The 13700-nt window shown below is 38.0% G+C and overlaps 2 pseudogenes; one reads left to right on the plus strand and one right to left on the minus strand.

Annotated features, from left to right (window-relative positions):
* The first annotated feature begins 1151 nt into the window (after positions 1 to 1151).
* On the plus strand, positions 1152 to 2646 carry LOC120148978 (annotated as a pseudogene).
* Positions 2647 to 3565: 919 nt separating this feature from the next.
* LOC120148919 lies at positions 3566 to 7593 on the minus strand (annotated as a pseudogene).
* Positions 7594 to 13700: the final 6107 nt, after the last annotated feature.

Consider the following 13700-nt stretch of genomic DNA (forward strand, 5'->3'; position numbering starts at 1 on the left):
TTACATAAAAAAAACGGAGCTTAATTCTGAAAAACAACTTACCGGGTTCGAATTTGACGAAACGGACTTCGGATTCGGGACGTCGAAAACATAAATTATAACTTTTCGAAAATTTGAAATTTTCGGTCAAAATCAAAGTCAACGGGTTTGACTGGCAATTTCGAGGCCTTCAGATATGAATTTCGAAAAACGGACTGCGGAATCGGATTTGGAACGTCAAAAAATGTCAGAATAGGTATACTCGGTCAAAGCCGGTCAAAGTTCTGGTCAACTATGGTCAACGCCATCAATGGTCGACCATTTTACACAAATATCACCCTAACATAAATTAATTACCAAATTAGCCACATTATGCAAATATTAACCAAACTAACACCCGAATTTTACATAAATAGTATCCAAACAGAAATTAATTACAAAATTATCACCCAGACGATGCCCACTCTCAGGGGTGGCGCGTGCAGTGCGTGAACAGTGTACGGTGTCGATAAATTCCTGGAAAATTCCTAAAAATTATTTTAAGCAATTTTGAGGCACTTAAAAAGCTCGGTTCACAATTTTGAACGACAGAGAGCTCGATTCCGAAACGTCGGAAACTTTGATAGTCTCACCCTTCCACGCGCCGACGACGACGGAGAAACAGAGAACACCGGTGGACTCGGAACGATGCAAGGAACACGATGGTGCGGGAGGTGTCTAAAACGGATTGTCGGATCGTCGTAAATCGACGAAAAACCAACTGAAATCGAGTTATTACCGACGATACTTTCGACTGAAATTAACAACGAACGACGACGATTTACGACGAAAGGTTTGAGGGGTTTTGTTCCTCGGTCGACAACGAACACGATGGTGGTCTCAGTTCATCGATCGGAGGTCGGACGACGAGTAGATTGAGTTGAAAGTTATTGACTGATAGAGGAAATATGAATATTTTTCTGCAGAAATAAACAGGAAATGAGGTTATATTATCTCCTAAAGAAAAATAGTTAAATTATGAGTTTAGTTATTGAATTTTCTATATTTCTTAAAACGGTCTGCCAACTTTAAAATCTTATATTTTAATCCTCAATTTTCTTCCAAATTACCAATTAAATCCAATACTTTAAAATTTCTAAAATTTAACCCCTAAATTGGGGTGTTACATTGCTAGTAATATGGAGAGATGTTGGTGTGGGGTAGTGTTGATGGTTTTAGGGTTGTGATTTGGGGTTAGAGGTTCTCCTCAAGTCCCTTGTTACTTTATTTTCGGGGATTCATTGGTGGACAATGGTAATAATAACCGACTGTCATCATTGGCTAAAGCTAATTATTTGCCTAATGGCATTGACTTCCCGAATGGACCGACTGGAAGGTTTTCCAATGGTAAAACTACCGTAGATGTCATAGGTGAGCTTCTATTAATATATATATTTTTCCTTCTTTCGTTTGTTTGACTGCTTAAACCAAGTATGTCTTTCAACTGATGAAAACAGTTTGAAGGTATACACCAATCTGGATTAGATTATGCCTTATTCCGACACTGTTATTATCCTGCAGCTCAACTTTTGGGGTTTGACAATTACATTCCGCCTTACTGGATGGCTAGCGGTCGACAAATACTTGGAGGAGTTAACTACGCATCCGCGGCTACCGGAATCAGAGATAGACCAGACAGCAACTGGTAAAATTAATGGTTTTTATAGTTATAATCCACCATTTAATGGCCGGAACTAAAACTTTCATCTGCAAACTTGTACTATACAGGGAGCTCGGATCAGTTTCAGCGGCCAAGTCAGAAATTACAAACAAACAATTTCACAAGTAGTGAACTTGCTTGGGAATGAAGCCACGGCATAAGCAAATGTATTTACTCAATCGGACTCGGTAGCAACGATTACCTTAACAACTATTTCATGTCCCTTTATTACTCAAGCAGCACACAGTATACCCCGGAGCAATTTGCTGATGTTCTTATTCAAGAGTACACTCAGCAGCTTCAGGTTACAGTATCTAATTTCCATTGATCTTTACATATAATTCCCAGTTTTGTTTCCCACAAATCTCTAATGATTATAAATGAAAATTGTTTAGGCTCTGTATAACTATGGGGCGAGGAAGTTTGTGTTGATTGGGAGTGGATCAGATCGGTTGCAGTCCCAATGAATTGGATCAAAACAGTCCAAATGGTAGAACTTGTGTCAAGAGAATTAATGCTGCAAATAGGATGTTCAACGACAAGCTTAAAGGTCTGGTTGATCAATTCAATAACACTAATTCTGATGCCAAGTTCTACATAAATGCTTACGGAATTTTCCAGGACATAACGAGCAATCCTTCGACTTCCGGTAAACGACGGCGAGCACTTGTAAACATCAATTAGACGTTGAACATTAGTAGTGTTGTATTAATGGTTTTGTTTTTGTGTTTGTTAATGTTCAGGTCTTAAGGTAGCAAATGCAGGGTGTTGTGAGGCGGGGAGGAAAAATGGACAGATTACCTGCTTTCCTGCACAAACTCCATGCCCAAATAGGAAGGAGTATTTGTTTTGGGATGTTTTTCATCCAACTGAGGCTGCATATATGATCGTTGGACGGAGAGCTTACAGTGCTCAAGTCTTCCGCTGATGCTTACCCGACCGATATCCGCCGTCTTGCCCAGCTCTGAAGGTATATCCTCCGGTACGATTTTTCGAAGGGATTTGTCATTTGGTTACTATTTTAAGTATCAGAGTTTGTATCATCACTTATAATGTTAATGAAACATTAAATTGATAGTGTGTTTGCTATTAGCCCACAATATTATATTTGCTGCTGTTCATTATTGCAAATATGCCTTCCTATACGCATGGGAAGAACTTGTTAAGTTCAACTTAGATTATTTCTCTCCTTCACCCACCGACGCTGCCACTGCTACAGCCACCATGCCGATGCCTGAGCTGTTTCTGACCAAACAATAAATAAGAAAAGCTTAAAAATTATATAAATAAATATATCGTATCTAGTATATGACAAGATTTTAAGTTGAATTTTAGTGATTAAAAATAATTACTAAAGCTAATCGATATGAAGAAATCTCACAAGTTCAGATAATTTTATCTATAATAACCGACATTGACAAACATCAAGAAATGTAATGGGTGAAAATAATTATCAAATTACCAAACTACAACTAATAATATTTCTTTTCCTTATTGTGGTAAAATCACATATCTCATACGATTCTGAAATAAATTATTACCCCAATAATGATTTTTTTAACGAATTAAAAGGCATGGTCCTAGCAACAGGATAGGCATGCTGCCTGTATAATAGAAACTAAACTGGAATGAAAATTGGTAAAAGAAATGAACGAAGACCACTCCACAATGATGTGCAATGTTTAAAAGCAGAAAAAGCACCAACACTTATGTTATATTTATTGGAAAATATAGCCTAGTATTCTGAAAATCAAATATTGAGACTGAATAGAGGGGGAAAAAGAGAGTAGTCATAGACCTAGTAATCAGACTATCAACTGTAAGGGCAAATAAACAAACAAAAAGAGCCGCAATGTACACAAGAATGGAAGGAACAAGGACCGCCTGTACTGCAAAGAATGCTTACTAGTGGGAAAAGGGTAACCCTACAAAAACAAATAATGGATCAGTAATTCAGTAATGAGTACTTAATACGCAATACAATCTTCCCCTTGTCCACCCCAAGCTTCGCCCCTGTAACCAACCAATGCCCCGGGCTATCCTGTGCTCCTTTCAACATTTCTGTTGAGTCCACAATTTTTGCAAGTTTTCCCACATGGCTTGAACTATCCTCCTTTTTATTCTCAGAACTTCTCTCATTTGAAACTCATGATGAAGATCCGTCAGTCTTCTTTCCAGTTGAAAGGCCGGATGGACTATGATCCCACACGGATCGCCTTATTGTGCACCCTGGTACTTTGGAGAAGAGGAGTTTGAGGTGTAATACGTTTCTGGAACCAAAGTCCCATACACCAAGCTGAGGCCCTGTGACAATGTGAACACCGGAGAGGTCTCCAATGCAAGTGTCCATGTGTTCTATCGGTACAGTGCTTACATGGGAGAAGTTTTTCCACTTGATAGGTTCAAACCAACGGCTGTCTTGCTCCTCGGGACCTTGCCACTTCGGTGCACCTATGGCCATGTGCACATCCCAGTGAGGTTGAAGTATTTTTGGAAGAGACACTAGGTGCTGCAAATGAATTGCTAGTCTGTTCTGCTTGCTGCCTTCTAAGCTAAGCCTAAGCCCAGTGACTGGTTTACGGCCAACGGTTACCTGAAATATCATTGTATATGCTAATTTAGCAGGAGAGAGGAAAAAATATTTGAGGCCTTATGAAGTTATTTACTACGGCTCCAAGAAATACTCATCGTTCGTCTACCCTTTTTATCCCACAAGGGAAGAGGAGAAACGCTGATGATCATGAGTATTCTTAAGGTTCTGAAATATCCCATCAATGCTACTCAAAGTTTTGAAAAAGCTCTCTATATCAATTTTCATACAATAAGCATACATATATCAATTTATCACACAAATGCCAAACCCTCCATAAGTGCTGGAAGAAATATTTGCAATAAATCAAGCGACAGAACTAATAAAAACTCAGATACGAGTACCCTGGTTGCTTCATGTTTTCTTACAATTTGTTAACCGTGTTTCATTTTCTTTCTTAAAGTGGAAATATATATCGAACTTCAAGGTAATATGCAAGATAATTAGCACTAGAGAAACATTCTACATAACCCCTTAACACTTTCCCTCATACATCCAATAACGTAGTTTTTTTTTCTCTTTTTTTCCCCAATTTAGACAATACCTGATCTGGGCTGATATAAAGCTTGGGACCCATTAAGCTAAACTGAAGGGATGAACACACCGGTTCCTTCCTTTGAATGTTGCTTTGTTCTGGAGCCCAAACTCGAACAATTTGAAAATCCAGGAAATATTGTAAATCCTCAATTGGTGGCTTGTCTGGTAAAAGGAAACAATGAAAGTTAAGTAGACCCTAGAGAGGAAGACAGTAAACATCTTTAACATCTTTGTAAGATAATCATATTGCATGCTGTGGAACAGTTGAAGAACTTACACTCCAAGTATAGTTCAATTGCACGGGCCAAATGTTTTATACCAGGCACTCGTTCAAGAAGAGAAACAATGGGGGTAAATGTCATGTTAATGACATCTGGTGCCGATTGCACAGTGTCTGCCCACCTGGCATGACTCTGCTCCAGGTCATTACCTCCTCTCCTCCTAAAAATGACTGTAACATCCTACAGCAGGAATTATTTTAGCGATGGATTTCTTCACATAAAAGGCGAATATAAAGAGCAACATATTTCCCCGGAATTATGCATTCACAGAGAAGGCACCTAATAAAGAGCTAGATAACTTAAAAAAAACTTAGGATCACTATTTTTAACCATGATACTAACCTTGTCTTTGTATTTTAAGGGTGCAGCACTCAACTGGCCTTTGGAGTCCAGAAACCTCTGATCCCCAATGTCTTTAACATAGTTCTCGATGTCTTTTAACGATAAAGGAGATGACTGGTGTTGTCTGACGTAAACAACATCTCTCCCACCAATTGTAGCGGAGGTAACAATGTGTGTACCATAAGTTTCAATAAAACTGAGATAAAGTCAAAGAAAACATATCAATATCAGCAATTACAATTTGAAGCTGTCTGCAAATGCAAAATGATTGTCTATGCCTCCTAGTTCCTATGACACCTCATCATAAAGAACATAGAGATAAGATTAGTCATACATATGATATGTTACATAGAGGAAATGATTTGGAGCTGAAATATGTTTTACTACCTCAGAGTATGAAAGCAACAAATACAAATATACAAAATAAATGGTACACCAAGAAACATACAGCTGAAGTAACAAATGTTTACTCTTTAAATATGAAGTTCATCCCATTTACCTTGCCAAAGATGCAGGATCCCAAGTGTAAGGAACAGCACGTCTGACATCTTCATGCAGAACTAAATTCTGCTTTGCTAATTTGACTGTGTATAGGGGAATTAAATATCCAACCATGGCAAGGGATTTTGTAGCTACAGCATCAACTCGCCGAGAACCGGTGAAATTGAACATTGCGTTAAAGCTTCCTAGTGGAACACGCCCTGATATACCAGATTTCTCATTAAATTATCCTGACATCTGGAATTTAAAAATAAAGATGTTCATTAAAGGTGGTTTCTCAGCCTGTGCTAAACCAATGGCACTGGAAGTAGAACCGTTACTTTTAACTAGGTAATTGTCACTCTATCTATACTAAAATGACCTTCGAAATACATAAAAAGGGGAACAATATTCTGATAAATAGGACATTCAACCTGGAGATGCCATTCATAACCAAACAGAATCGGGTGAATGCTTTATCCAAACATTATGGATAGTGCCTAACCGCTTTACCTCATATGACATCATCAACAATGTGAGTCCAGTTCAAATCAGAGATGAAGCATTGACTGGTATAGCGGCATACATTTATTCATAGAATGCACCCAAATCATGTATTGCAATATTCGGAAGAAGCATATCATCACACCAGAAGTTGAAAGCATGCCTTGATCTAAAAATCAAATGTTGTACACAAAAGCGGTATACTGGCTCAGCATTTATCACTGTCAAATTTGATTTATATGGATCCTGCCTATAGGTTCTTTACTCTAATGCATTAGAGGTAGCGGAAGAAAACTTCAGCAATCAATAACATTTGCACAACATTTTGAAAATATGCAGCAAATAACAGAAAAAAGAAGTTACTCCACACAGACACCATGGACTAGAACTTCCTTAAAGGGATTAAACCGTAACGAGTTCATTTGTATATATCTGGGGGGAAAATAATGTTCCCTTGCAACAATTCTTTTCTCTTTCAGTTTGATAAACAGATTACCTAGAGCCCTAGATAGGAATATTCCAAACAATTGCATTTATGCAAGCAAGTAAACAAATGCAAATCCCAGCATGTCCACACAATATCGAATTTCAAGCTTTGAAACAAATAACCAATCACCCCCAATGCCCATCTAACAAGATGATTTTCTCTTGAAAAGCAAACAAAATCAGAAAGAACAACAAATTAGAAACAGATCAAAAGGGGATAGCGGCGGCATACCTCATGAAAGCTACAAACAGATTTTCTCTCGATGTCACTCTTTCCCATTGACCACTTAATATCAACAGACACGTTGGGCACAACCAACCCGCCGGAGAAAACAAGATCGTCGGCATGGTCTTCATCAAGCTGAACCAACCTTGAACCAGGTGCCCCTTTGCAATATAACAGCCTTATATCCGACGTGACATCAAAGCCACGACCCAAAGCTTGAATTGAGCTGCTTAGTGTAGTAGTCAAAGCATCTAGGTTAGAAGATGAGCTGAAGCGGCTGCCGCTTCTTGTTCTTGGGTTTTCCATATATAAAAAATTTAAAGGAAAAAAAAAAGCTTCTTTGATTCACAGGACCCTCGAAAACGAACGCTTCTTAATTTGTTTCAGGTTTCTGTTTCATGTTGTTGTTTATTGGAAAAGAAAATGTAAATGGGATACGGAGACTGCCAGAGCGGGTGACTGGTGAGTTTTGTTTATGTTGGTGCTGTTTTTGTTCTTTGTTCTAAAGGCGGATGTTGTTAAGTTGACTACAATAATCGCGAAAAAACGCGTTATATTTTGAGTTGTGTCTGAACAATAAAGGATTCTGAGTTGACTGGTCTTCACTGGATATTTTTACCAGAAAAAAAATTGCCCATTTTAATTCATCAGATTCATTAATTTTCCAAATTTTGTCTCCCAATAAGCAAAGTGTATAACACAAGACAAACCCAGATTTTAGTTGAATACATTATCAAATTACAACTTGAAACATGAATCCTCTTAAAAAAATAGGAGCTTTAAGCAACCCCATTCTCATGCACATATAGCAAAATTGGAGGCTTTCATCTCATTTTTTCTGCTTCATTCAATTGGTAGAAACTGTTAGATTTGTCTAGAAATTAAGTTGACAAGTTGGAAATTTCATCTTGATTGGTGGCCAAACTTTGAACAATGTGAATTTCATATTTCGTGGCTAACTTGTACACATTGGAAAATTCTTTGGTAGGTGGCCAAACTTTGAACATATTGTTCTTGAAACTCAACTATAAATAAGCCTAAGTATTTCCATTAGAAATCATCCCAAAAACAAGTTCTCTCTTCCTCTTGTATTCTTCATTCTCCCAATTTGGGAATTCCAAAGAATTCCATTTGTTGTAATATTGGTGATATAGTGAAGTTATCATCCGGTGTGGTGCCCGAGGAGTAGACGATATTCTCGTCGAACCTCGTAAATTTGGTGTGTTATCTCCTTTATTATTTTTTATTCGGTTCTTTTCCATTGTGTTTCAATATTCAATAGTTTGACAGGTTTATCCGCTGTGCAACCTTTGGTAGTTTTAATCTTGACATTTTAGGTCAATTTTAAAGCTACGTTCGTGTGGGAAATAACCCGTTTTTCCTAACAATTGGTATCAGAGCTTCGGTTGAGGTTATCCTGGTGGTTCCGTTGCTGAAAAGATACAATTCGTGATATTGAATATTGTTCGTTAGAATTAAAATGCCAAAATATGGATCAGTTGAGACATCAAGCTCTTCATCTGGACCGGTGAGGAGGGTGATGTAAAATGCAAATTTCTCAGTGGAGTTGTTCGATGGATCCGGTCATTTTGGCATGTGGCAAGGCGAGGTGTTAGACGCCTTATTCAAATAAGGTCTAGACATCGCCATTGAGGAAGAAAAGCCCGAATATATGGAGGAGAAAGAATGGGGAACAATCAATCGTTTGGCGTGCAGCACGATTCGATCTTGTCTTTCCAGGGAGCAGAAGTATGGCTACAAGAACGAGACTTCTGCAAGTAAGATGTGGAAAGCTTTGGAGGAAAAATTCCTGAAGAAAAGCTCTCAGAATCGTCTCCACATGAAGAAAAGATTGTTCAGATTTGATTATCAACCAGGCACCAGTATGAATGAACACATCACTGCGTTCAATGAGCTAGTGGAAGACTTATTGGGCATGGATGAAACCTTCAAAGATGAAGATTTGGCTTTGATGTTGTTGTCATCTCTTCTAGATGAATTTGAGCACCTTGAGACAACGTTACTTCATGGTAAGGATAATGTTACCCTTAAAGATGTAACTGATGCTTTGTATAGTTTTGAACTCAGGAAGAAAACCAAGAAGGAGAGCAAGTACGAAGTAGTAGAGGCCATGGTGGCAAGAGATCGCTCGAAAAGTCAAAAGCCAAAGTGGAGAGGGAGATCAAAGTCGAAGTCCAAACTGGGAAAATATGAATGTGCATTTTATCATGAGAAAGGCCATTGGAAGAACGATTGTCCGAAGCTGAAGAAGAAAGGAAAAGCTGCTCCAGATGCATGTGTTGTAGAGCATGATGCACATGACTCTGACATATCATTGGTTGCTTCATCAACAACATTCCATTCCGATGAGTGGATATTAGATTCGGGTTGCACCTATCATATGTCCCCTAATCGGGAGTGGTTCTCCGATTTAGTGGAACTAAATACAGGAGTTGTTTATATGGGCAATGACAATGCATGTAAACCTGTTGGGATAGGTTCAATTCGATTGAAGAATCAAGATGGATCAACCAGAGTTCTGACAGATGTCCGAAACGTGCCTAGTTTGAAGAAAAATCTCATCTCGTTGGGAGCCTTAGAATCCAAAGACTCAGTAGTCACTATGAGAGATGGAGTTTTAAAAGTTACATATGGCGTACTTGTAATGATGAAGGGCATCAGGAAAAATAATTTGTATTACTACCAAGGTAGTACAATTATTGGAGCAGTTGCAGCAGCTTCCGGAGGTGATGATTTGAACGCAACCCAGTTGTGGCATATGCGGTTGGGACATGCTGGAGAGAAATCCTTGCAAATTCTGGCAAAGAAAGGATTATTGAAAGGTGCAAAGGCTTGCAAATTGAACTTTTACGAGCATTGTGTTCTGAGAAAGCAGAAGAGAGTGAAGTTTGGCACCACTATACATAATACAAAAGGTATTGTAGATTATATTCACTCAGATGTATGGGGTCATTCAAAGACATCGTCTTTGAGAGGAAACCATTATTTTGTAACTTTTGTAGATGACTTTTCCAGAAGAGTTTGGGTGTATCCGATGAAGTCTAAAGATGAAGTGCTTCAAATTTTCCTGAAATGGAAAAATATGATCGAGAACCAGACTGGTAGAAAGATCAAACGTCTTAGGACGGACAATGGAGGGGAATATAAAAGTGACCCATTCTTTGACGTTTGCCATGAGTATGGTATTGTTCGACACTTCACTGTTAGACATACACCACAACAGAATAGGGTGGCAGAGCGTATGAATCGAACACTATTAGAGAAAGTTCGATGTATGTTGTCTAATGCTGGGTTAGGCAAGACATTTTGGGCTGAGGCTGTGACATATGCTGGTCATCTCATCAATCGTCTGTCGTCATCAACGATAGGAGGAAAAACACCATTGGAGGAATCCAAGCTTGATCCGAGAGCAAATAAGGCTCTCTTTATGGGAATCACCCATGGAGTGAAGGGATTCCGCCTTTGGTGTTTAGACACCAAGAAGATAATTTGTAGCAGAGATGTTACCTTTGATGAATCTGCCCTAGTAAATAAGGTAATAAGTGAAGCTGTCCAGACAAGTAGTACTCCGCAGCAGGTGGAGCATACTCCAAAACAGGTGGAGTTTCAGCAGACGATGATCCCAGAAGTTGATGCAGCTGATTCTTCAACTCCAATAGAAGAATCAGAAGATGAAGAGGTTCAAACCCAAGAACCATTGGAGACACCAGAAACACTTGCAGTTATAAGGCCAAGGAGAGAAATTCGTAGACCTGCTCGATTTGTTGATATGGTGGCCTATGCTCTTCCAGTTGTTGATGATGATATCCCTATCACTTACCAAGAAGCAATACAAAGCTTGGAAAGTGATAAGTGGAAAAGTACCATGGATGAAGAATTGCAATCTCTCCAAAAGAACGACACTTGGAAACTGACACAATTATCGAAAGGTAAAAGAGCCATTGGATGCAAGTGGGTATTTGTAAAGAAAGATGGATCTCATAACAAGAAAGATGTTCGCTACAAGGCACGGTTGGTAGCTAAAGGCTACGCTCAAAAGGAGGGAATCGACTACAATGAAGTATTTTCCCCCGTTGTGAAGCATTCCTCCATTAGAATATTGTTGGCCTTAGTAGCACAGTTGAATTTGGAGCTAGCTTAACTTGATGTAAAGACGGCTTTCTTGCACGGTGATTTAGAATAGGAGATCTATATGACACAGCCATAAGGATACAAAGATGGTGGTTGTGAGAAATGGGTTTGTAAGCTGAACAAATCGCTATATGGATTGAAGCAATCTCCGAGGCAGTGGTACAAGCGATTTGATAGCTTTATGAGGAGGCAAAAGTATACTAGAAGCAAATATGATCATTGTGTGTATTTGCAAAAGCTCAAAGATGGATCTTTCATTTATCTTCTCTTGTACGTTGATGATATGTTGATCGCTTCAAAGAGTCAAAAGGAGATAGACAAATTAAAGGCTCAGTTGAATCAAGAGTTTGAGATGAAAGATCTAGGTGAGGCCAAGAAGATTCTTGGTATGGAGATAAGCAGAGATAGACAGAGAGGGAAGCTTTGTTTAACACAGAAGCAGTATCTGAGAAAGGTATTACAATGTTTTGGCATGAATGAAAATACCAAACATGTAAGTATCCCATTGGCTTCTCATTTGAAACTTAGTTCTCAATTATCTCCTAAAACTAACGAAGAACGAGTGTATATGGAAAAAGGTTCATATGCTAATGCAGTTGGGAGCTTGATGTATGCAATGGTGTGTACGCGTCCTGACATTTCATAAGCAGTTGGAGTTGTGAGCAGGTACATGCATGATCCTGGAGAAGGACATTGGCAAGATGTGAAATGGATTCTACGGTATCTCCAACAAACCGTGGATGTTGCTTTAGTTTTTGAACAGGATGAAGCACTTGGTCAGTGTATGGTTGGATATGTTGATTCCGATTATACTGGTGATTTGGATAAGCGTCGATCAACTACTGGGTATTTGTTTACTCTTGCTAAAGCCCCAGTAAGTTGGAAGTCTACATTGCAATCTACGGTGGCCTTGTCTACTACAGAGGCATAATACATGGCAGTTTCAGAGGCTGTAAAGGAAGCAATTTGGCTTAACGGGTTGATGGAAGACTTGGGAGTTGTTCAAAGTCACATTAGTCTCTATTGTGACAGTCAGAGCGCTATTCACTTAGCGAAAAATCAAGTCTACCATTCAAGGACTAAGCATATCGACGTGAGGTATCACTTTGTGCGGGAGATCTTTGAAGAAGGAAAGATTCTACTTCAGAAAATTGCGACATCAGAAAATCCTGCAGATATGATGACCAAGGTGGTAACAGTAATCAAGTTCAATCATTGTTTGAACTTGATTAACATCCTGAAAGTATGAACACCTTCGGGTATGTGGCGCTTGTGAGCGCAATTAGAGGTACTACAAATTTGGGGAGTTGAAGAAGTTGAGTAGGCTTGGTAATTTCAAGCCAAGGTGGAGATTTGTTAGATTTGTCTAGAAATTAAGTTGACAAGTTGGAAATTTCATCTTGGTTGGTGGCCAAACTTTGAACATGTGAATTTCATATTTGGTGGCTAACTTGTACACATTGGAAAATTCTTTGGTAGGTGGCCAAACTTTGAACATATTGTTCTTGAAACTCAACTATAAATAGGTCTAAGTATTTCCATTAGAAATCATCCCAAAAACAAGTTCTCTTTTCCTCTTGTATTCTTCATTCTCCCACTTTGGGAATTCCAAAGAATTCCATTTGTTATAATATTGGCGATATAGTGAAATTATCATCCGGTGTGGTGCCCGAGAAGTAGACGATATTCTCGTCGAACCTCATAAATTTGGTGTGTTCTCTCCTTTATTGTTTTTATTCGGTTCTTTTCCATTGTGTTTCAATATTCAATAGTTTGACAGGATTATTCGCTGTGCAACCTTTGGTGGTTTTAATCTTGACATTTTAGGTCAATTTTAAAACTACGTTCGTGTGGGAAATAACTCGTTTTCCCCAACAGAAACTTCAGTTTCAAGAATCTATGAATTGTTTTTTTAAATATTATAGTAGCAACTTTGAGAAATCGCGCATTTCTCAAACTGTATTAATACATTAATTATCAACATGTCAACTTCAGCTTAAGATAATTTGTTTTCTGGTGCACATGAAAATTTCACAGAATAATTGAAAAATTATTTCACAACAAATCTTGAGCAATATAATAAACTGAGACAGGTAGGAGAATCTTAAGAAGCAATGGTGTCTGATTTTCGTGTTACAAATAATTGAAAAAATTTATTAAAAAAAGTTTAAACTATTTTAAATTTAATTGTTATATCTTAATAATAAAAAAATATACTAGAAAAAGTTCAAATATGTCGGGTTCGTGTATTATTTTTAATTTTAAATATAGTTTTTGAATTTTAATAAAAAAATTATTTACTTATTAAATTTATCTTTAAAAATTTTAAAAATAAATTGATGAAGATGTGGTTATAAAATTATTATTATTTATAATTGTTAGATTATTAAATAATGATAAAATTGAACGGATGTTAGTGGATTT

Source organism: Hibiscus syriacus, unplaced genomic scaffold, assembly GCF_006381635.1.
Source record: "Hibiscus syriacus cultivar Baekdansim isolate YM2019G1 unplaced genomic scaffold, ASM638163v2 tig00110988_pilon, whole genome shotgun sequence".
Taxonomy (NCBI): Eukaryota; Viridiplantae; Streptophyta; class Magnoliopsida; order Malvales; family Malvaceae; genus Hibiscus; species Hibiscus syriacus.